This window comes from Notothenia rossii (assembly GCF_949606895.1).
Source record: "Notothenia rossii genome assembly, chromosome: 3".
NCBI lineage: Eukaryota > Metazoa > Chordata > Actinopteri > Perciformes > Nototheniidae > Notothenia > Notothenia rossii.
Genome location: NC_136901.1, coordinates 47,767,581 through 47,792,427, shown reverse-complemented (window position 1 = coordinate 47,792,427; position 24,847 = coordinate 47,767,581).

The following is a 24,847-nucleotide window of genomic DNA, read 5'->3' as shown; positions in this document are numbered from 1 at the left end:
AAAGGTGTTTGTCTTTGTTTGTTTTTGTACTCCACATAGACAGGCAGGGGTTCAGCACCGCGGGCCCGCTGCTGCTGCTGCTGCTGCTGCTGGAAGGTGGAACACTTTGAGTCTTTTTATTTTCTCTTTTCTCCCTGCTCCTGCACACACCTTTTGTTCCCCTCCTCTGCCTTACACATCCTCCCACGCTCGAGCACTCCTCACTCGGACTAAACCCCTCCATGCACACCGCCAGAACCAGAACCTCACGACCCTGGTGACCTTAAAGGTGTTTGTCTTTGTTTGTTTTTGTACTCCACATAGACAGGCAGGGGTTCAGCACCACGCACAGAGCCTACCCGCTACCTCCAGGGCGCATCACCACATTTTACAAGCCAGGAAAGGTGCATGGATCCTGGGTAAACATTGATTAAGTGTTTTTAAATGTGTGGAACAGTGTTTTGTCACTTTCAAAACTCTCCTGTCATTGACCGGAGAATTTGGGTCGATGTTGTATTCAATCTGGCCATTAATATTCCAGTGAGACGAAGTACGTACATTGACCGGAGTGATCCCATGTTAATGTTGTCCAAATACCGGAACATTCCCTAACCCATGTAATTTTAAAAGTTCATTTTTTGATTATTTTAACATATAATTGTCCGTTTTCTTTCATTTTTTTTTCATTCCACGGGTGGGGGCCTATGGCAGGCTGCCTATGAGCTCCCAAATTTGGCCCGGATCATCCGGGATTTGTGGGATAAGCTCCATAAACTGACAAAGTCATCCAAACATGTCGCTTTTATAGCCCAAAGATATATCATGCAAATACATTAAAATAGTAAAAGGTACGATTGTGCTCGGCATTAACCGGAATTTGATTTATATAGCCCCCAAAAAATGATTAAAAATCGTTTTCGTGGGGAAAAGTGTTAAAACGCCTGATTAAAGCATTTGCGGGACACCAGCGAGCTCCAGACTAGTTTCATTGTGTCGGGGACCCTGGAGAACGATAAGACCCATCATTTAAATACAAAAAACACCATTAAAAGTCACTTTTAGGGGCAAAAAACAGCCTCTGTCCACTTCGTTAACAAACTGATGGGCAAATGGACAAAAGTGTGATTAAAGCATTTGCGGGACCCCAGCGAGCTCCAGACTATGTGCATTGTGTCGGGGACCCTGGAGAATGATAAAACACATCATTTAAATACAAAAAACACCATTAAAAGTCACTTTTAGGGGCAAAAAACAGCCTCTGTCCACTTCGTTAACAAACTGATGGGGAAATGGACCAAATCGTGATTAAAGCATTTTGCGGGACCCCAGCGAGCTCCACACTATGTGCATTGTGTCGGGGACCCTGGAGAATGATAAAACACATCATTTAAATGCCAAAAACACCATTAAAAGTCACTTTTAGGGGCAAAAAACAGCCTCTGTCCACTTCGTTAACAAACTGATGGGGAAAAGGACAAAATCGTGATTAAAGCATTTGCGGGACCCCAGCGAGCTCCAGACTAGTTTCATTGTGTCGGGGACCCTGGAGAAATATAAAACCCATCATTTAAATACAAAAAACACCATTAAAAGTCACTTTTAGGGGCAAAAAACAGCCTCTGTCCACTTCGTTAACAAACTGATGGGGAAATGGACAAAATCGTGATTAAAGCATTTTGCGGGACCCCAGCGAGCTCCAGACAATGTGCATTGTGTCGGGGACCCTGGAGAATAATAAAACACATCATTTAAATGCCAAAAACACCATTAAAAGTCACTTTTAGGGGCAAAAAACAGCCTCTGTCCACTTCGTTAACAAACTGATGGGGAAAAGGACAAAATCGTGATTAAAGCATTTGCGGGACCCCAGCGAGCTCCAGACTAGTTTCATTGTGTCGGGGACCCTGGAGAAATATAAAACCCATCATTTAAATACAAAAAACACCATTAAAAGTCACTTTTAGGGGCAAAAAACAGCCTCTGTCCACTTCGTTAACAAACTGATGGGGAAATGGACAAAATCGTGATTAAAGCATTTTGCGGGACCCCAGCGAGCTCCAGACTAGTTTCATTGTGTCGGGGACCCTGGAGAATGATAAAACCCATCATTTAAATGCCAAAAACACCATTAAAAGTCACTTTTAGGGGCAAAAAACAGCCTCTGTCCACTTCGTTAACAAACTGATGGGGAAATGGACCAAATCGTGATTAAAGCATTTGCGGGACCCCAGCGAGCTCCAGACTAGTTGCATTGTCTTGGGGACCCTCCACAATGATAAGAACCATCATTTAAATACAAAAAACACCATTAAAAGTCACTTTTAGGGGCAAAAAACAGCCTCTGTCCACTTCGTTAACAAACTGATGGGGAAATGGACCAAATCGTGATTAAAGCATTTTTGCGGGACCCCAGCGAGCTCCAGACTAGTTTCATTGTGTCGGGGACCCTGGAGAACGATAAGACCCATCATTTAAATACAAAAAACACCATTAAAAGTCACTTTTAGGGGCGAAAAACAGCCTCTGTCCACTTCGTTAACAAACTGATAGGCAAATGGACAGAAGGGGGAACACGGCCCAGCCGCTGCTCCGCTGCTCCAGACTATGTGCATTGTGTCGGGGAGCCAGGTCAAACCCCTCCATGCACACCGCCAGAACCAGAACCTCACGACCCTGGTGACCTTAAAGGTGTTTGTCTTTGTTTGTTTTTGTACTCCACATAGACAGGCAGGGGTTCAGCACCGCGGGCCCGCTGCTGCTGCTGCTGCTGCTGCTGGAAGGTGGAACACTTTGAGTCTTTTTATTTTCTCTTTTCTCCCTGCTCCTGCACACACCTTTTGTTCCCCTCCTCTGCCTTACACATCCTCCCACGCTCGAGCACTCCTCACTCGGACTAAACCCCTCCATGCACACCGCCAGAACCAGAACCTCACGACCCTGGTGACCTTAAAGGTGTTTGTCTTTGTTTGTTTTTGTACTCCACATAGACAGGCAGGGGTTCAGCACCACGCACAGAGCCTACCCGCTACCTCCAGGGCGCATCACCACATTTTACAAGCCAGGAAAGGTGCATGGATCCTGGGTAAACATTGATTAAGTGTTTTTAAATGTGTGGAACAGTGTTTTGTCACTTTCAAAACTCTCCTGTCATTGACCGGAGAATTTGGGTCGATGTTGTATTCAATCTGGCCATTAATATTCCAGTGAGACGAAGTACGTACATTGACCGGAGTGATCCCATGTTAATGTTGTCCAAATACCGGAACATTCCCTAACCCTATTTAGGGGCAATGGATGTCCACTTGCGGGAGACGACAGACAGTGGTGCGGTTAGCCAAAGTGACAATGGATGTCCACTTGCGGGAGACGACAGACAGTGGTGCGGTTAGCCAAAGTGACAGACCTAATGTTAGACCAATTTACAGGCAATGGACGTCCACTCTCGGGAGAGAGACCTCCAGCATGTGTCCCTGACATGGAGACTCTGTTTATTTCACTCATCCAGGACAGAGACCGGGGAAATCTCCTCTCTGTGGCCCCTCCAAGACCCCCAAAGGACGGACCACAGACCTCCAGCATGTGTCCCTGACATGGGCACCTCCATAACCTTGCACACCGTGAGTCCCCGGACTCCCGGACTTAAGCACTCCCCCACGGACTAAACCCAGATGTTCACACCCTACAGAACTCCATGCCCCTGGTTAACCTAAAGGGGGTGGATTTTGCGGTGCTTTACCGTCGGCACATCGGTATCCATATTCGGCCTTATTCACGGCACCACCACCCCTTCTGTGGAGGATATTCTCATGCTCCTGGTAACCCTTTAAATAGTCTGATACTGTCAGGGCTCATCACCGCACTTTACAAGCCATAAATAATGTTTAAATGGTCGGGGAAAGTGTTTTTAAACGTCTGGAAGAGAGTTGTTGCCTGTCATTTTGCAGGATATAATTTAACATGGAACCTCTCCTGGAAATGCGCAGAGTATGTCCATTTCCAGGAGAGGTTCCATGTTAAATTATATCCTGCAAAATGACAGGCTATAAGCCAGGAAAAAGTGTTTGAAAGGCGGGGAAAAGTTGTTTAAAATAGTCGGAAAAGTGTTTTTAAACGTCTGGAAGAGAGTTGTAGCCTGTCATTTTGCAGGATATCATTTAACATGTAACCTCTCCTGGAAATGCACAGAATATGTCCATTTCCAGGAGAGGTTCCATGTTAAATTATATCCTGCAAAATGACAGGCTATAAGCCAGGAAAAAGTGTTTGAAAGGCGGGGAAAAGTTGTTTAAAATAGTCGGAAAAGTGTTTTTAAACGTCTGGAAGAGAGTTGTTGCCTGTCATTTTGCAGGATATAATTTAACATGGAACCTCTCCTGGAAATGCGCAGAGTATGTCCATTTCCAGGAGAGGTTCCATGTTAAATTATATCCTGCAAAATGACAGGCTATAAGCCAGGAAAAAGTGTTTGAAAGGCGGGGAAAAGTTGTTTAAAATAGTCGGAAAAGTGTTTTTAAACGTCTGGAAGAGAGTTGTTGCCTGTCATTTTGCAGGATATAATTTAACATGGAACCTCTCCTGGAAATGCGCAGAGTATGTCCATTTCCAGGAGAGGTTCCATGTTAAATTATATCCTGCAAAATGACAGGCTATAAGCCAGGAACAAGTGTTTGAAAGGCGGGGAAAAGTTGTTTAAAATAGTCTGATACCTCCAGGGCGCATCACCGCATTTTACAAGCCAGGGAAGGTGTCGGAATCCTGGGTAAACATTGTTTAAATAGTCTGACACCTGGCACTGTATTTGCCCCTGGGAGAGGTTCCATGTTAAATTATATCCTGCAAAATGACAGGCTATAAGCCAGGAACAAGTGTTTGAAAGGCGGGGAAAAGTTGTTTAAAATAGTCTGATACCTCCAGGGCGCATCACCGCATTTTACAAGCCAGGGAAGGTGTCGGAATCCTGGGTAAACATTGTTTAAATAGTCTGACACCTGGCACTGTATTTGCCCCTGGGAGAGGTTCCATGTTAAATTATATCCTGCAAAATGACAGGCTATAAGCCAGGAACAAGTGTTTGAAAGGCGGGGAAAAGTTGTTTAAAATAGTCTGATACCTCCAGGGCGCATCACCGCATTTTACAAGCCAGGGAAGGTGTCGGAATCCTGGGTAAACATTGTTTAAATAGTCTGACACCTGGCACTGTATTTGCCCCTGGGAGAGGTTCCATGTTAAATTATATCCTGCAAAATGACAGGCTATAAGCCAGGAACAAGTGTTTGAAAGGCGGGGAAAAGTTGTTTAAAATAGTCTGATACCTCCAGGGCGCATCACCGCATTTTACAAGCCAGGGAAGGTGTCGGAATCCTGGGTAAACATTGTTTAAATAGTCTGACACCTGGCACTGTATTTGCCCCTGGGAGAGGTTCCATGTTAAATTATATCCTGCAAAATGACAGGCTATAAGCCAGGAACAAGTGTTTGAAAGGCGGGGAAAAGTTGTTTAAAATAGTCTGATACCTCCAGGGCGCATCACCGCATTTTACAAGCCAGGGAAGGTGTCGGAATCCTGGGTAAACATTGTTTAAATAGTCTGACACCTGGCACTGTATTTGCCCCTGGGAGAGGTTCCATGTTAAATTATATCCTGCAAAATGACAGGCTATAAGCCAGGAACAAGTGTTTGAAAGGCGGGGAAAAGTTGTTTAAAATAGTCTGATACCTCCAGGGCGCATCACCGCATTTTACAAGCCAGGGAAGGTGTCGGAATCCTGGGTAAACATTGTTTAAATAGTCTGACACCTGGCACTGTATTTGCCCCTGGGAGAGGTTCCATGTTAAATTATATCCTGCAAAATGACAGGCTATAAGCCAGGAACAAGTGTTTGAAAGGCGGGGAAAAGTTGTTTAAAATAGTCTGATACCTCCAGGGCGCATCACTGCATTTTACAAGCCAGGGAAGGTGTCGGAATCCTGGGTAAACATTGTTTAAATAGTCTGACACCTGGCACTGTATTTGCCCCTGGGAGAGGTTCCATGTTAAATTATATCCTGCAAAAATGACAGGCTATAAGCCAGGAACAAGTGTTTGAAAGGCGGGGAAAAGTTGTTTAAAATAGTCTGATACCTCCAGGGCGCATCACCGCATTTTACAAGCCAGGGAAGGTGTCGGAATCCTGGGTAAACATTGTTTAAATAGTCTGACACCTGGCACTGTATTTGCCCCTGGGAAACTTCAAGGTTATATTCATGTTTTATTATTTATTTAATAATCACATGATTTTTACAAAAACAGTATACACAGTATACATATATACAATAATAATAATAATAATAATATAACAATATACATAATAAAAACATGAAAAGTGGTGAAAATGAGAAAATGTATCCGAAAATAGTGCCTCCTAATGCGGGCATGTGGACAGTAGCCACAGACTCACAGGCACACACACACATGCAGAGATCCAGGGGGCGGAGCACATGGCTTTTTTTACCCAGAAATAAGTCTATGAGAGGCGGGGAGACTCAGAGGACAGGCTGCGTCACCTCACTTTGTAACCCAGGAAAAGAGCAGGAATTCTGGCTGCGTGAGTGTTAAAAGTGCATTCATCTGTGTTAATCCGACAGCCGCAGAGGTGCTGACGCAAAGCAGGCGGAACAAATTGATTATTTGAACCAGGAATAAATGTTTGCAAGGCGGGGAAAGTGTTCCTGCAGCCCCTCCATAACGGTAATAATGATTAGAAATGATTTCCAGGGCAGAAAGCGTTTTTTAAATGTGGAAAAAAATATGTTAAACTGTTTAAAAAGCACAAAGTGATTTGAGTGCAGTTCTCATGTGTCCCCACAGGAGGGCGCGTCGTCCCAGGGAGCACAGTGCATGGTGACAATGTACGATTTATACCCTAAAATAGCATGCTAAGTGTGGGTGGATTAGTTTCAAAGCATGCACACTCTGCTCGTGTCAGACTTCCATCAAATAGACCGGGGAAAACACCTCTCATTAGCCCCTCAAAGACCACCAAAGGACGGACTAAGCAGCTCCAGCACGGCTCCCTCACATGGAGCTCAGGTTATTTCATACCTCCAGGAGAGGGACCGGGAAAACCACCTCTCTGTAGCCCCTGACAGAGCCCCAAAGGACGGACTAAGGACCTCCGGCAACAGTGGCACTTCCATAACCTCGTGCACCGTGAGACCCCGGGCCCCCGGACTTAAGCACTCCCCCACGGACTAAACCCAGATGTTCACACCCTGCAGAATCTCATGCCCCTGGTCACCTTTAAGGGGGGGTGGATTTTGCGGTGCTTTACCGTCCGAACACAAGCATCAATATTCGTCCTCCTTCACAGCAGCAGCAGCAGCAGCAGCAGCAGCAGCAGCAGCAGCAGCAGCAGCACCTGCCCTGCTGCACTTCCATAACCTCGTGCACCGTGAGACCCCGGGCCCCCGGACTTAAGCACTCCCCCACGGACTAAACCCAGATGTTCACACCCTGCAGAATCTCATGCCCCTGGTCACCTTTAAGGGGGGGTGGATTTTGCGGTGCTTTACCGTCCGAACACAAGCATCAATATTCGTCCTCCTTCACAGCAGCAGCAGCAGCAGCAGCAGCAGCAGCAGCAGCAGCAGCAGCACCTGCCCTGCTGGAGGTTCACACTTTAACTTATTTGTATTCGTTTTTTTTTGTTCCCCTCCTCTGCCTTACACATCCTCCCACGCTCGAGCACTCCTCACTCGGACTAAACCCCTCCATGCACACCGCCAGAACCAGAACCTCACGACCCTGGTGACCTTAAAGGTGTTTGTCTTTGTTTGTTTTTGTACTCCACATAGACAGGCAGGTGTTCAGCACCACGGACAGAGCGGGCCCGCTGCTGCTGCTGCTGGAAGGTGGAACACTTTGAGTCTTTTTATTTTCTCTTTTCTCCCTGCTCCTGCACACACCTTTTGTTACCCTCCTCTGCCTTACACATCCTCCCACGCTCGAGCACTCCTCACTCGGACTAAACCCAGATGTTCACACCCTACAGAACTTCATGCCCCTGGTTACCCTAAAGGGGTGGATTTTGCGGTGCTTTACCGTCCGCACATCGGCATACATATTCGGCCTTATTCATGACACTACCACCCCTTCTTTGGAGGATATTGCAGGATATAATTTAACATGGAACCTCTCCTGGAAATGCACAGAGTATGTCCATTTCCAGGAGAGGTTACATGTTAAATTATATCCTGCAAAATGACAGGCACTGTATTTGCCCCTGGGAACCTTCAAGGTTATACTAATGTTTTTTTTTTATTTTTTATTTAATTATCACACCACTTTTACAAACACAGTATACAAAATAAACATAATAACAACATGATTAACAGGGGCCTGGGGGCCATATTAGCCGTCTAACTTGTACAGTGCACCGGGGAAAAAAGGTTGAGTCCACGGCCCCTTTCCCCTCATCAGGAGTACCAATCGGTCCTGAAGAAGAGGTATCGCTGCTCTCCGCCCCTGAATCCTCTTCGGAGGTAGCTGACGGTGGTAGACCTCCTTCTGATGATGATGCTGCTGCAGCTGCTGCCGCCGCCCTGAACATGGAGCGGATCTTCAATGCCTCCTTTATTCCAGGCGTATTCGCGTAGAACCGGTCTGCAGTGCTTACGTCGTGGCACATAAACCTAGCCAGAATCGACCTGCTTTCTGGATCTTGGTGATGCTTGGTATTGTCAGCCAGGGCAGTGCGCAAGATGGTGAAGGTGATGTCTGTTTCTAGCCCAGCATCAGCCCAAGCCCTCTTCAAGTGAGCGTTCAGGTTCTTGGAAGCCTGCTTCCCCGATGTGAAAAGGAAGAATTCATTCTGAGGACCCGACAAGCCCTCTTTTATCCCCATCCACCGCATGACCCAGCTAAACTCCTTTATTGTAAGCACCAGCTGTGCTTCACCAAATGTCTTGGCAGTCTTGTGATCCTGCACGTGGATGATGTAGCCCTCAGCAGTGCCCCTTCTGTCCGCCTCAAAGACCTCCGTGTTGGTCATGTTTGCATACACACCCGGACGGTGGCCATACAGGAGGCTCCAATGGAGGGTTAGATAGCCATATAGCAGGTACTGGGTGATTGTGGTCGGATTGCTAGCCATCAGGTCAAGGAGATCAGGGATGCGCTTCTCAGCGGCCGCCATGGCGGCGAGAAGCTCCGCCTGGCTCGGCAGACGATCCAGCTTGTCCCTCTTCACCTTAAACTGGTGGAGAGTGACAGACTTTTTCAAATCGTTAATGTTGGCTTTCACCTCTCTGATGATGTTGGTCATATCAGACTGGGTGAGCCTGCACCCTCGGAGCTTTGATGCAGACAAATACCTCAGGAAATGGTTCACAGTCTTCAGGAACAACAGCGATGTTGTGACTGTCCGGCCCGACTCTGAAATATACTTGCTCCAGCCACGGACCCTCTTTGTGTCTTTTAGAAACAGCCAGTCTGACAGCCGGTCAAAACCATGGGCCATGAATACTATGAAGTTCTTTATCCGGCTGACATTGGACATACAATTCTCTTTCCGTTTTACTGTCGGTGCAAGACCCTCACAATGACCTCTGTATGTCTGAATGTACGTCTCCATGCTTTTAGGCAACGTGATTTCACGCATGGTATTCCGCAGTCCCTTCCCAGTGCACCATTGATTTTGGGAAGAGGGCCAGTCCTTAGCCAGATTAGCTTTCAGCTTATTGGAGACAGACGCACGGGTCTTCTGGCATACAGGGGTCTCACTACAGGAGGCTTCTACGGACCGCATGACAGTCTGCATCGGGGTCTTGCTTCCGGAGGCTTCTGGGGACCGCATCACAGACTTGAGAGGGATCTCACTCGCAGAGGCTTCTATGGACCGCATGACAGTCTTCACTGGGGTCTTGCTTCCGGAGGCTTCTGGGGACCGCATCACAGACTTGAGAGGGGTCTCTCTACCGGAGGCTTTGTCGGACCGCATGACAGTCTTCACCGGGGTCTTGCTTCCGGAGGCTTCTGGGGACCGCATGACAGTGTTCACCGGGGTCTCACTACCGGAGGCTTTGTCGGACCGCATGACAGTCTTCACCGGGGTCTTGCTTCCGGAGGCTTCTGGGGACCGCATCACAGACTTGAGGGGGGTCTCACTCGCAGAGGCTTCTATGGACCGCATGACAGTCTTCACCGGGGTCTTGAGAGGGGTATTGCTGCCGGAGGCTACTGAGTTCATGTCGGGGGTACTTGGGATTGCTACGCCCTTAAATCGTATACATTCTTCGTCTTCCTCAAGCAGAGCAGCAGTGGCATTCTGCTTCCTGGGTTTTAGACCCTGTTTTAGCCTGGAGCGCAGGGTCTTCACCTCATCAATGAGGGCATCCTTCTGAGCCCTCAATGCCACATTGTCCAGCCTCACCTGCATGCAGTCCTCTTCGTCACACTCGGTATGTGGGGAGAAGGGTGGAGGGTGCACCGGGTATTCCTCCTCATTGTCTATATCCAATGATGTAGCCATTCCAATGATGGGATTAGTCTCTCGGAGGTCATGGAGCAACTGCAGGGCCACACTATGCTTCAGCCTTGCCATGACCTGATGTGCCTCATCTCGGGAGAACTCAGGGTGGTCACGAGTTACATGACGGTGTAGTTTCCTCCCAGCATACGAACACCCTGTGATGGGACAGGGTTTGGTCCGAACATTTATTCTACCACTGGCCATTTTAAGAATGATGCCTCTTTCATCCAGGTTCCGCACTGCATGTTTGTGCTTAAGGTGCTTATTCAAAGCCAGATAGCGGAGGCTGCACACCGGGCATTCGGTCAACATCCTTCCAAAAACACACACAATGAATTCTATTTAAATGGTTTTCTGTTTCTCCGTTTATATGCGTTAGCCAACTGCTGATTGCAACCATGGGTCCGATGCTTCAATGCAGGGAACACGGACCAAGGGGAGGACTTGGGTTACCACCTGGTTAAAATGGTCCCACCTCCGCACCAACGCGACTGGCGATGGGTCCGATACATTGATTGTTTTTTGTTTCATGGTTCTGCCACGAACTCACAAGACAGTTTTGGGTACAAAACGTGGGGGTAACAGTACCTCCGGGCGCTCCGTCCCGCTCCGGCTTTCGCCGCAGCGGGGGGAGGAGGCATTGAACCCCTCGCACCTGCCCCCGGAGGAGGCAGGGGAGTCAGGTACCCGGAGGCGCACGGTGGACGGCCAGGGCGAGACCGCCACACCGCACTGGAGTCAGAGTTCCGAGTTTTTCGAGCCAGGTCCCGGTGAAACGCAGTACGGAGCACCCGGCAGGAACCTCCAGCAGACCCCCCCGCGCGGTTCCCTCGTCCCTCGGAAGAGGCAGAGAGGTGGGTGTTTTTCATCTGCTGGCGGACTGCCGGGGAGAACGTGCTGCTCGGGAGCCAGGCTCAGAGTTAGTGGAAGTGAGAGCCCGTGCACCTGCCTTTTACAGCAGGCACGCGCTGGTATCGGGGTGGGGAGAGAAGGTAGATGCAGAGGCTGCAGAAACAGCCAGAGCCTTTCCCCTCTAACACACCCCTCATTTGGTTCATGAGCACTGGGCAGAGTCCCCTGTCAACTCTCCTTATATTCCTCCGGAGACCAGTTGGGAAATGGCAGCATCCCACTTCACCTGGTAGACCAATATCGTTAAATGAGCTCAGTAATGTACTGCACAACATCACATGGGTAAAATGAGCTATATCATGCACTGCAAAATCACATTTGGTTTATTTCCAAAAAGCCTGGAAAAAACACATATCCATCATGTCCTGTAAAATATCATTCTTTGTTTATGTCCGCTCCAGGATTACCCCTAGTTTGGATGAACCGACCGCCAAGCACCGGAAGCTGGACCCGGGGAGGAGGCCCTCCGATGGCGGGTCAAATTTGATGATACCGCAGCTGGCTGGACACTAGCCGTAGAAGAACACCTGGGCGGGACCAGGCATGTCCCTCTTTGCAGACAAGCATATGTGCTCCCAGGAGCAGAGTCAATCCCACAGTTTGGAGGAACCGACCACCAAGCACCGGAAGCTGGACCCGGGGAGGAGGCCCTCCGATGGCGGGTCAAATTTGATGATACCGCAGCTGGCTGGACACTAGCTGTAGAAGAACACCTGGGCGGGACCAGGCATGTCCCTCTTTGCAGACAAGCATATGTGCTCCCAGGAGCAGAGTCAATCCCACAGTTTGGAGGAACCGACCGCCAAGCACCGGAAGCTGGACCCGGGGAGGAGGCCCTCCGATGGCGGGTCAAAGTTGATGATACCGCAGCTGGCTGGACACTAGCCGTAGAAGAACACCTGGGCGGGACCAGGCATGTCCCTCTTTGCAGACAAGCATATGTGCTCCCAGGAGCAGAGTCAATCCCACAGTTTGGAGGAACCGACCGCCAAGCACCGGAAGCTGGACCCGGGGAGGAGGCCCTCCGATGGCGGGTCAAAGTTGATGATACCGCGGCTGGCTGGACACTAGCCGTAGAAGAACACCTGGGCGGGACCAGGCATGTCCCTCTTTGCAGACAAGCATATGTGCTCCCAGGAGCAGAGTCAATCCCACAGTTTGGAGGAACCGACCGCCAAGCACCGGAAGCTGGACCCGGGGAGGAGGCCCTCCGATGGCGGGTCAAAGTTGATGATACCGCAGCTGGCTGGACACTAGCCGTAGAAGAACACCTGGGCGGGACCAGGCATGTCCCTCTTTGCAGACAAGCATATGTGCTCCCAGGAGCAGAGTCAAACCCGCAGTTTGGAAGAACCGACCGCCAGAGCACCGGCACGAAGCCGGGCCGGCGGAGGCCTTCCGATGGCGGGTCACGTTTGCCATTCGATCAATGTCTTTGCAGACAAGCATATATGTGGTTGTTACGCAGGATCAAATAGGTAGTTTGATGAAGTAGGGTCCTGTGCCCGGAGCAAGGCCAATTGCTGAATGCCGCAGCCGACTAAGGCCGCTATGCCACAGTGGAGGATGAGAGAAACAGGTGTTTGTTTTGCATTCCGCGGCAAAGAGGGGAGGTGGAACTTCCACCCCGCTACGGAACCTGTGGTGGGACCCCTGAGTCAGACGGTTCGTCTTGGAAACGCTTCATATCGGTCGGCCTGGGAGGTAAGAGACACGCAGGGTAACGGACACGCAGGGTTACCCCCACGCAGCCCACGCAACACGGAGGAGGAAGGGGAGTCTGGTACCCGGAGGCGCATGGCCGCAACACCGCACTGGAGTCAGGGTTTCGAGTTTTTCGAGCCAGGTCCCAGTGAACGCAAGACTCCAGCAGGAGCCTCCAGCAGACCCCCCCGACGTTTCCCTCGTCCCTCCCGGCCATCAGAGTCGAACCCGCAGTTCGGAGGAACCGACCGCCAGAGCACCGGCACGAGGCCGGGCCGGCGGAGGCCCTCCGATGGCGGGTCGCGTTTGCCATTCGATCAGTGAGAAATCAGAAGAGGAAGGGGGAAGAAAAAAGACTAACTTGTCTTTTTGGAGAACCATCAAAAATGGGTGAAAATGAAAAAATGTATCCGAGAATAGTGCCCCATAAGGCGGGTAAAGTCCCCTGTCAACTCCCCTCACCTTCCTCCACACTCTGAAAAAGTCAGAGTTATTTTTTGGAGAACCATCAAAAATGGGTGAAAATGAAAAAATGTATCCGAGAATAGTGCCCCATAAGGCGGGTAAAGTCCCCTGTCAACTCCCCTCACCTTCCTCCACACTCTGAAAAAGTCAGAGTTATTTTTTGGAGAACCATCAAAAATGGGTGAAAATGAAAAAATGTATCCGAGAATAGTGCCCCATAAGGCGGGTAAAGTCCCCTGTCAACTCCCCTCACCTTCCTCCACACTCTGAAAAAGTCAGAGTTATTTTTTGGAGAACCATCAAAAATGGGTGAAAATGAAAAAATGTATCCGAGAATAGTGCCCCATAAGGCGGGTAAAGTCCCCTGTCAACTCCCCTCACCTTCCTCCACACTCTGAAAAAGTCAGAGTTATTTTTTGGAGAACCATCAAAAATGGGTGAAAATGAAAAAATGTATCCGAGAATAGTGCCCCATAAGGCGGGTAAAGTCCCCTGTCAACTCCCCTCACCTTCCTCCACACTCTGAAAAAGTCAGAGTTATTTTTTGGAGAACCATCAAAAATGGGTGAAAATGAAAAAATGTATCCGAGAATAGTGCCCCATAAGGCGGGTTGAGTCCCCTGTCAACTCCCCTCACCTTCCTCCACACTCTGAAAAAGTCAGAGTTATTTTTTGGAGAACCATCAAAAAGGGCTAAAAGTGTTGAAATGTATCCGAGAATAGTGCCCCATGAGGCGGATTGAGTCCCCTGTCAACTCCCCTTACCTTCCTCCACACTCTGAAAAAGTCAGAGTTATTTTTTGGAGAACCATCAAAAAGGGCTAAAAGTGTTGAAATGTATCCGAGAATAGTGCCCCATAAGGCGGATAAAGTCCCCTGTCAACTCCCCTTACCTTCCTCCACACTCTGAAAAAGTCAGAGTTATTTTTTGGAGAACCATCAAAAAGGGCTAGGTTCCATGTTAAATTATATCCTGCAAAAAAAAAGTTGTTTAAAATAGTCTGATACCTCCAGGGCGCATCACCGCATTTTACAAGCCAGGGAAGGTGTCGGAATCCTGGGTAAACATTGTTTAAATAGTCTGACACCTGGCACTGTATTTGCCCCTGGGAGAGGTTCCATGTTAAATTATATCCTGCAAAATGACAGGCTATAAGCCAGGAACAAGTGTTTGAAAGGCGGGGAAAAGTTGTTTAAAATAGTCTGATACCTCCAGGGCGCATCACCGCATTTTACAAGCCAGGGAAGGTGTCGGAATCCTGGGTAAACATTGTTTAAATAGTCTGACACCTGGCACTGTATTTGCCCCTGGGAGAGGTTCCATGTTAAATTATATCCTGCAAAATGACAGGCTATAAGCCAGGAACAAGTGTTTGAAAGGCGGGGAAAAGTTGTTTAAAATAGTCTGATACCTCCAGGGCGCATCACCGCATTTTACAAGCCAGGGAAGGTGTCGGAATCCTGGGTAAACATTGTTTAAATAGTCTGACACCTGGCACTGTATTTGCCCCTGGGAGAGGTTCCATGTTAAATTATATCCTGCAAAATGACAGGCTATAAGCCAGGAACAAGTGTTTGAAAGGCGGGGAAAAGTTGTTTAAAATAGTCTGATACCTCCAGGGCGCATCACCGCATTTTACAAGCCAGGGAAGGTGTCGGAATCCTGGGTAAACATTGTTTAAATAGTCTGACACCTGGCACTGTATTTGCCCCTGGGAGAGGTTCCATGTTAAATTATATCCTGCAAAATGACAGGCTATAAGCCAGGAACAAGTGTTTGAAAGGCGGGGAAAAGTTGTTTAAAATAGTCTGATACCTCCAGGGCGCATCACCGCATTTTACAAGCCAGGGAAGGTGTCGGAATCCTGGGTAAACATTGTTTAAATAGTCTGACACCTGGCACTGTATTTGCCCCTGGGAGAGGTTCCATGTTAAATTATATCCTGCAAAATGACAGGCTATAAGCCAGGAACAAGTGTTTGAAAGGCGGGGAAAAGTTGTTTAAAATAGTCTGATACCTCCAGGGCGCATCACCGCATTTTACAAGCCAGGGAAGGTGTCGGAATCCTGGGTAAACATTGTTTAAATAGTCTGACACCTGGCACTGTATTTGCCCCTGGGAGAGGTTCCATGTTAAATTATATCCTGCAAAATGACAGGCTATAAGCCAGGAACAAGTGTTTGAAAGGCGGGGAAAAGTTGTTTAAAATAGTCTGATACCTCCAGGGCGCATCACCGCATTTTACAAGCCAGGGAAGGTGTCGGAATCCTGGGTAAACATTGTTTAAATAGTCTGACACCTGGCACTGTATTTGCCCCTGGGAGAGGTTCCATGTTAAATTATATCCTGCAAAATGACAGGCTATAAGCCAGGAACAAGTGTTTGAAAGGCGGGGAAAAGTTGTTTAAAATAGTCTGATACCTCCAGGGCGCATCACCGCATTTTACAAGCCAGGGAAGGTGTCGGAATCCTGGGTAAACATTGTTTAAATAGTCTGACACCTGGCACTGTATTTGCCCCTGGGAGAGGTTCCATGTTAAATTATATCCTGCAAAATGACAGGCTATAAGCCAGGAACAAGTGTTTGAAAGGCGGGGAAAAGTTGTTTAAAATAGTCTGATACCTCCAGGGCGCATCACCGCATTTTACAAGCCAGGGAAGGTGTCGGAATCCTGGGTAAACATTGTTTAAATAGTCTGACACCTGGCACTGTATTTGCCCCTGGGAAACGTCAAGGTTATATTCATGTTTTATTATTTATTTAATAATCACATGATTTTTACAAAAACAGTATACACAGTATACATATATACAATAATAATAATAATAATAATATAACAATATACATAATAAAAACATGAAAAGTGGTGAAAATGAGAAAATGTATCCGAAAATAGTGCCTCCTAATGCGGGCATGTGGACAGTAGCCACAGACTCACAGGCACACACACACATGCAGAGATCCAGGGGGCGGAGCACATGGCTTTTTTTACCCAGAAATAAGTCTATGAGAGGCGGGGAGACTCAGAGGACAGGCTGCGTCACCTCACTTTGTAACCCAGGAAAAGAGCAGGAATTCTGGCTGCGTGAGTGTTAAAAGTGCATTCATCTGTGTTAATCTGACAGCCGCAGAGGTGCTGACGCAAAGCAGGCGGAACAAATTGATTATTTGAACCAGGAATAAATGTTTGCAAGGCGGGGAAAGTGTTCCTGCAGCCCCTCCATAACGGTAATAATGATTAGAAATGATTTCCAGGGCAGAAAGCGTTTTTTAAATGTGGAAAAAAATATGTTAAACTGTTTAAAAAGCACAAAGTGATTTGAGTGCAGTTCTCATGTGTCCCCACAGGAGGGCGCGTCGTCCCAGGGAGCACAGTGCATGGTGACAATGTACGATTTATACCCTAAAATAGCATGCTAAGTGTGGGTGGATTAGTTTCAAAGCATGCACACTCTGCTCGTGTCAGACTTCCATCAAATAGACCGGGGAAAACACCTCTCATTAGCCCCTCAAAGACCACCAAAGGACGGACTAAGCAGCTCCAGCACGGCTCCCTCACATGGAGCTCAGGTTATTTCATACCTCCAGGAGAGGGACCGGGAAAACCACCTCTCTGTAGCCCCTGACAGAGCCCCAAAGGACGGACTAAGGACCTCCGGCAACAGTGGCACTTCCATAACCTCGTGCACCGTGAGACCCCGGGCCCCCGGACTTAAGCACTCCCCCACGGACTAAACCCAGATGTTCACACCCTGCAGAATCTCATGCCCCTGGTCACCTTTAAGGGGGGGTGGATTTTGCGGTGCTTTACCGTCCGAACACAAGCATCAATATTCGTCCTCCTTCACAGCAGCAGCAGCAGCAGCAGCAGCAGCAGCACCTGCCCTGCTGCACTTCCATAACCTCGTGCACCGTGAGACCCCGGGCCCCCGGACTTAAGCACTCCCCCACGGACTAAACCCAGATGTTCACACCCTGCAGAATCTCATGCCCCTGGTCACCTTTAAGGGGGGGTGGATTTTGCGGTGCTTTACCGTCCGAACACAAGCATCAATATTCGTCCTCCTTCACAGCAGCAGCAGCAGCAGCAGCAGCAGCAGCACCTGCCCTGCTGGAGGTTCACACTTTAACTTATTTGTATTCGTTTTTTTTTGTTCCCCTCCTCTGCCTTACACATCCTCCCACGCTCGAGCACTCCTCACTCGGACTAAACCCCTCCATGCACACCGCCAGAACCAGAACCTCACGACCCTGGTGACCTTAAAGGTGTTTGTCTTTGTTTGTTTTTGTACTCCACATAGACAGGCAGGTGTTCAGCACCACGGACAGAGCGGGCCCGCTGCTGCTGCTGCTGGAAGGTGGAACACTTTGAGTCTTTTTATTTTCTCTTTTCTCCCTGCTCCTGCACACACCTTTTGTTACCCTCCTCTGCCTTACACATCCTCCCACGCTCGAGCACTCCTCACTCGGACTAAACCCAGATGTTCACACCCTACAGAACTTCATGCCCCTGGTTACCCTAAAGGGGTGGATTTTGCGGTGCTTTACCGTCCGCACATCGGCATACATATTCGGCCTTATTCATGACACTACCACCCCTTCTTTGGAGGATATTGCAGGATATAATTTAACATGGAACCTCTCCTGGAAATGCACAGAGTATGTCCATTTCCAGGAGAGGTTACATGTTAAATTATATCCTGCAAAATGACAGGCACTGTATTTGCCCCTGGGAACCTTCAAGGTTATACTAATGTTTTTTTTTTATTTTTTATTTAATTATCACACCACTTTTACAAAAACAGTATACAAAATAAACATAATAACAACATGATTAACAGGGGCCTGGGGGCCATATTAGCCGTCTAACTTGTACAGTGCACCGGGGAAAAAAGGTTGAGTCCACGGCCCCTTTCCCCTCATCAGGAGTACCAATCGGTCCTGAAGAAGAGGTATCGCTGCTCTCCGCCCCTGAATCCTCTTCGGAGGTAGCTGACGGTGGTAGACCTCCTTCTGATGATGATGCTGCTGCAGCTGCTGCCGCCGCCCTGAACATGGAGCGGATCTTCAATGCCTCCTTTATTCCAGGCGTATTCGCGTAGAACCGGTCTGCAGTGCTTACGTCGTGGCACATAAACCTAGCCAGAATCGACCTGCTTTCTGGATCTTGGTGATGCTTGATATTGTCAGCCAGGGCAGTGCGCAAGATGGTGAAGGTGATGGCTGTTTCTAGCCCAGCATCAGCCCAAGCCCTCTTCAAGTGAGCGTTCAGGTTCTTGGAAGCCTGCTTCCCCGATGTGAAAAGGAAGAATTCATTCTGAGGACCCGACAAGCCCTCTTTTATCCCCATCCACCGCATGACCCAGCTAAACTCCTTTATTGTAAGCACCAGCTGTGCTTCACCAAATGTCTTGGCAGTCTTGTGATCCTGCACGTGGATGATGTAGCCCTCAGCAGTGCCCCTTCTGTCCGCCTCAAAGACCTCCGTGTTGGTCATGTTTGCATACACACCCGGACGGTGGCCATACAGGAGGCTCCAATGGAGGGTTAGATAGCCATATAGCAGGTACTGGGTGATTGTGGTCGGATTGCTAGCCATCAGGTCAAGGAGATCAGGGATGCGCTTCTCAGCGGCCGCCATGGCGGCGAGAAGCTCCGCCTGGCTCGGCAGACGATCCAGCTTGTCCCTCTTCACCTTAAACTGGTGGAGAGTGACAGACTTTTTCAAATCGTTAATGTTGGCTTTCACCTCTCTGATGATGTTGGTCATATCAGACTGGGTGAGCCTGCACCCCCGGAGCTTTGATGCAGACAAGTACCTCAGGAAATGGTTCACAGTCTTCAGGAACAACAGCGATGTTGTGACTGTCCGGCCCGACTCTGAAATATACTTGCTCCAGCCACGGACCCTCTTTGTGTCTTTTAGAAACAGCCAGTCTGACAGCCGGTCAAAACCATGGGCCATGAATACTATGAAGTTCTTTATCCGGCTGACATTGGACATACAATTCTCTTTCCGTTTTACTGTCGGTGCAAGACCCTCACAATGACCTCTGTATGTCTGAATGTACGTCTCCATGCTTTTAGGCAACGTGATTTCACGCATGGTATTCCGCAGTCCCTTCCCAGTGCACCATTGATTTTGGGAAGAGGGCCAGTCCTTAGCCAGATTAGCTTTCAGCTTATTGGAGACAGACGCACGGGTCTTCTGGCATACAGGGGTCTCACTACAGGAGGCTTCTACGGACCGCATGACAGTCTGCATCGGGGTCTTGCTTCCGGAGGCTTCTGGGGACCGCATCACAGACTTGAGAGGGATCTCACTCGCAGAGGCTTCTATGGACCGCATGACAGTCTTCACTGGGGTCTCACTACCGGAGGCTTCTGGGGACCACATGACAGTCTTCACTGGGGTCTTGCTTCCGGAGGCTTCTGGGGACCGCATCACAGACTTGAGAGGGGTCTCTCTACCGGAGGCTTTGTCGGACCGCATGACAGTCTTCACCGGGGTCTTGCTTCCGGAGGCTTCTGGGGACCGCATGACAGTGTTCACCGGGGTCTCACTACCGGAGGCTTTGTTGGACCGCATGACAGTCTTCACCGGGGTCTTGCTTCCGGAGGCTTCTGGGGACCGCATCACAGACTTGAGGGGGGTCTCACTCGCAGAGGCTTCTATGGACCGCATGACAGTCTTCACCGGGGTCTTGAGAGGGGTATTGCTGCCGGAGGCTACTGAGTTCATGTCGGGGGTACTTGGGATTGCTACGCCCTTAAATCGTATACATTCTTCGTCTTCCTCAAGCAGAGCAGCAGTGGCATTCTGCTTCCTGGGTTTTAGACCCTGTTTTAGCCTGGAGCGCAGGGTCTTCACCTCATCAATGAGGGCATCCTTCTGAGCCCTCAATGCCACATTGTCCAGCCTCACCTGCATGCAGTCCTCTTCGTCACACTCGGTATGTGGGGAGAAGGGTGGAGGGTGCACCGGGTATTCCTCCTCATTGTCTATATCCAATGATGTAGCCATTCCAATGATGGGATTAGTCTCTCGGAGGTCATGGAGCAACTGCAGGGCCACACTATGCTTCAGCCTTGCCATGACCTGATGTGCCTCATCTCGGGAGAACTCAGGGTGGTCACGAGTTACATGACGGTGTAGTTTCCTCCCAGCATACGAACACCCTGTGATGGGACAGGGTTTGGTCCGAACATTTATTCTACCACTGGCCATTTTAAGAATGATGCCTCTTTCATCCAGGTTCCGCACTGCATGTTTGTGCTTAAGGTGCTTATTCAAAGCCAGATAGCGGAGGCTGCACACCGGGCATTCGGTCAACATCCTTCCAAAAACACACACAATGAATTCTATTTAAATGGTTTTCTGTTTCTCCGTTTATATGCGTTAGCCAACTGCTGATTGCAACCATGGGTCCGATGCTTCAATGCAGGGAACACGGACCAAGGGGAGGACTTGGGTTACCACCTGGTTAAAATGGTCCCACCTCCGCACCAACGCGACTGGCGATGGGTCCGATACATTGATTGTTTTTTGTTTCATGGTTCTGCCACGAACTCACAAGACAGTTTTGGGTACAAAACGTGGGGGTAACAGTACCTCCGGGCGCTCCGTCCCGCTCCGGCTTTCGCCGCAGCGGGGGGAGGAGGCATTGAACCCCTCGCACCTGCCCCCGGAGGAGGCAGGGGAGTCAGGTACCCGGAGGCGCACGGTGGACGGCCAGGGCGAGACCGCCACACCGCACTGGAGTCAGAGTTCCGAGTTTTTCGAGCCAGGTCCCGGTGAAACGCAGTACGGAGCACCCGGCAGGAACCTCCAGCAGACCCCCCCGCGCGGTTCCCTCGTCCCTCGGAAGAGGCGGAGAGGTGGGTGTTTTTCATCTGCTGGCGGACTGCCGGGGAGAACGTGCTGCTCGGGAGCCAGGCTCAGAGTTAGTGGAAGTGAGAGCCCGTGCACCTGCCTTTTACAGCAGGCACGCGCTGGTATCGGGGTGGGGAGAGAAGGTAGATGCAGAGGCTGCAGAAACAGCCAGAGCCTTTCCCCTCTAACACACCCCTCATTTGGTTCATGAGCACTGGGCAGAGTCCCCTGTCAACTCTCCTTATATTCCTCCGGAGACCAGTTGGGAAATGGCAGCATCCCACTTCACCTGGTAGACCAATATCGTTAAATGAGCTCAGTAATGTACTGCACAACATCACATGGGTAAAATGAGCTATATCATGCACTGCAAAATCACATTTGGTTTATTTCCAAAAAGCCTGGAAAAAACACATATCCATCATGTCCTGTAAAATATCATTCTTTGTTTATGTCCGCTCCAGGATTACCCCTAGTTTGGATGAACCGACCGCCAAGCACCGGAAGCTGGACCCGGGGAGGAGGCCCTCCGATGGCGGGTCAAAGTTGATGATACCGCAGCTGGCTGGACACTAGCCGTAGAAGAACACCTGGGCGGGACCAGGCATGTCCCTCTTTGCAGACAAGCATATGTGCTCCCAGGAGCAGAGTCAATCCCACAGTTTGGAGGAACCGACCGCCAAGCACCGGAAGCTGGACCCGGGGAGGAGGCCCTCCGATGGCGGGTCAAAGTTGATGATACCGCAGCTGGCTGGACACTAGCCGTAGAAGAACACCTGGGCGGGACCAGGCATGTCCCTCTTTGCAGACAAGCATATGTGCTCCCAGGAGCAGAGTCAAACCCGCAGTTTGGAAGAACCGACCGCCAGAGCACCGGCACGAAGCCGGGCCGGCGGAGGCCTTCCGATGGCGGGTCACGTTTGCCATTCGATCAATGTCTTTGCAGACAAGCATATATGTGGTTGTTACGCAGGATCAAATAGGTAGTTTGATGAAGTAGGGTCCTGTGCCCGGAGCAAGGCCAATTGCTGAATGCCGCAGCCGACTAAGGCCGCTATGCCACAGTGGAGGATGAGAGAAACAGGTGTTTGTTTTGCATTCCGCGGCAAAGAGGGGAGGTGGAACTTCCACCCCGCTACGGAACCTGTGGTGGGACCCCTGAGTCAGACGGTTCGTCTTGGAAACGCTTCATATCGGTCGGCCTGGGAGGTAAGAGACACGCAGGGTAACGGACACGCAGGGTTACCCCCACGCAGCCCACGCAACACGGAGGAGGCAGGGGAGTCTGGTACCCGGAGGCGCATGGCCGCAACACCGCACTGGAGTCAGGGTTTCGAGTTTTTCGAGCCAGGTCCCAGTGAACGCAAGACTCCAGCAGGAGCCTCCAGCAGACCCCCCCGACGTTTCCCTCGTCCCTCCCGGCCATCAGAGTCGAACCCGCAGTTCGGAGGAACCGACCGCCAGAGCACCGGCACGAGGCCGGGCCGGCGGAGGCCCTCCGATGGCGGGTCGCGTTTGCCATTCGATCAGTGAGAAATCAGAAGAGGAAGGGGGAAGAAAAAAGACTAACTTGTCTTTTTGGAGAACCATCAAAAATGGGTGAAAATGAAAAAATTTATCCGAGAATAGTGCCCCATAAGGCGGGTAAAGTCCCCTGTCAACTCCCCTCACCTTCCTCCACACTCTGAAAAAGTCAGAGTTATTTTTTGGAGAACCATCAAAAATGGGTGAAAATGAAAAAATGTATCCGAGAATAGTGCCCCATAAGGCGGGTAAAGTCCCCTGTCAACTCCCCTCACCTTCCTCCACACTCTGAAAAAGTCAGAGTTATTTTTTGGAGAACCATCAAAAATGGGTGAAAATGAAAAAATGTATCCGAGAATAGTGCCCCATAAGGCGGGTAAAGTCCCCTGTCAACTCCCCTCACCTTCCTCCACACTCTGAAAAAGTCAGAGTTATTTTTTGGAGAACCATCAAAAATGGGTGAAAATGAAAAAATGTATCCGAGAATAGTGCCCCATAAGGCGGGTAAAGTCCCCTGTCAACTCCCCTCACCTTCCTCCACACTCTGAAAAAGTCAGAGTTATTTTTTGGAGAACCATCAAAAATGGGTGAAAATGAAAAAATGTATCCGAGAATAGTGCCCCATAAGGCGGGTAAAGTCCCCTGTCAACTCCCCTCACCTTCCTCCACACTCTGAAAAAGTCAGAGTTATTTTTTGGAGAACCATCAAAAATGGGTGAAAATGAAAAAATGTATCCGAGAATAGTGCCCCATAAGGCGGGTAAAGTCCCCTGTCAACTCCCCTCACCTTCCTCCACACTCTGAAAAAGTCAGAGTTATTTTTTGGAGAACCATCAAAAATGGGTGAAAATGAAAAAATGTATCCGAGAATAGTGCCCCATAAGGCGGGTAAAGTCCCCTGTCAACTCCCCTCACCTTCCTCCACACTCTGAAAAAGTCAGAGTTATTTTTTGGAGAACCATCAAAAATGGGTGAAAATGAAAAAATGTATCCGAGAATAGTGCCCCATAAGGCGGGTAAAGTCCCCTGTCAACTCCCCTCACCTTCCTCCACACTCTGAAAAAGTCAGAGTTATTTTTTGGAGAACCATCAAAAATGGGTGAAAATGAAAAAATGTATCCGAGAATAGTGCCCCATAAGGCGGGTAAAGTCCCCTGTCAACTCCCCTCACCTTCCTCCACACTCTGAAAAAGTCAGAGTTATTTTTTGGAGAACCATCAAAAATGGGTGAAAATGAAAAAATGTATCCGAGAATAGTGCCCCATAAGGCGGGTTGAGTCCCCTGTCAACTCCCCTCACCTTCCTCCACACTCTGAAAAAGTCAGAGTTATTTTTTGGAGAACCATCAAAAAGGGCTAAAAGTGTTGAAATGTATCCGAGAATAGTGCCCCATAAGGCGGATTGAGTCCCCTGTCAACTCCCCTTACCTTCCTCCACACTCTGAAAAAGTCAGAGTTATTTTTTGGAGAACCATCAAAAAGGGCTAAAAGTGTTGAAATGTATCCGAGAATAGTGCCCCATAAGGCGGATAAAGTCCCCTGTCAACTCCCCTTACCTTCCTCCACACTCTGAAAAAGTCAGAGTTATTTTTTGGAGAACCATCAAAAAGGGCTAAAAGTGTTGAAATGTATCCGAGAATAGTGCCCCATAAGGCGGATAAAGTCCCCTGTCAACTCCCCTTACCTTCCTCCACACTCTGAAAAAGTCAGAGTTATTTTTTGGAGAACCATCAAAAAGGGCTAAAAGTGTTGAAATGTATCCGAGAATAGTGCCCCATAAGGCGGATAAAGTCCCCTGTCAACTCCCCTTACCTTCCTCCACACTCTGAAAAAGTCAGAGTTATTTTTTGGAGAACCATCAAAAAGGGCTAAAAGTGTTGA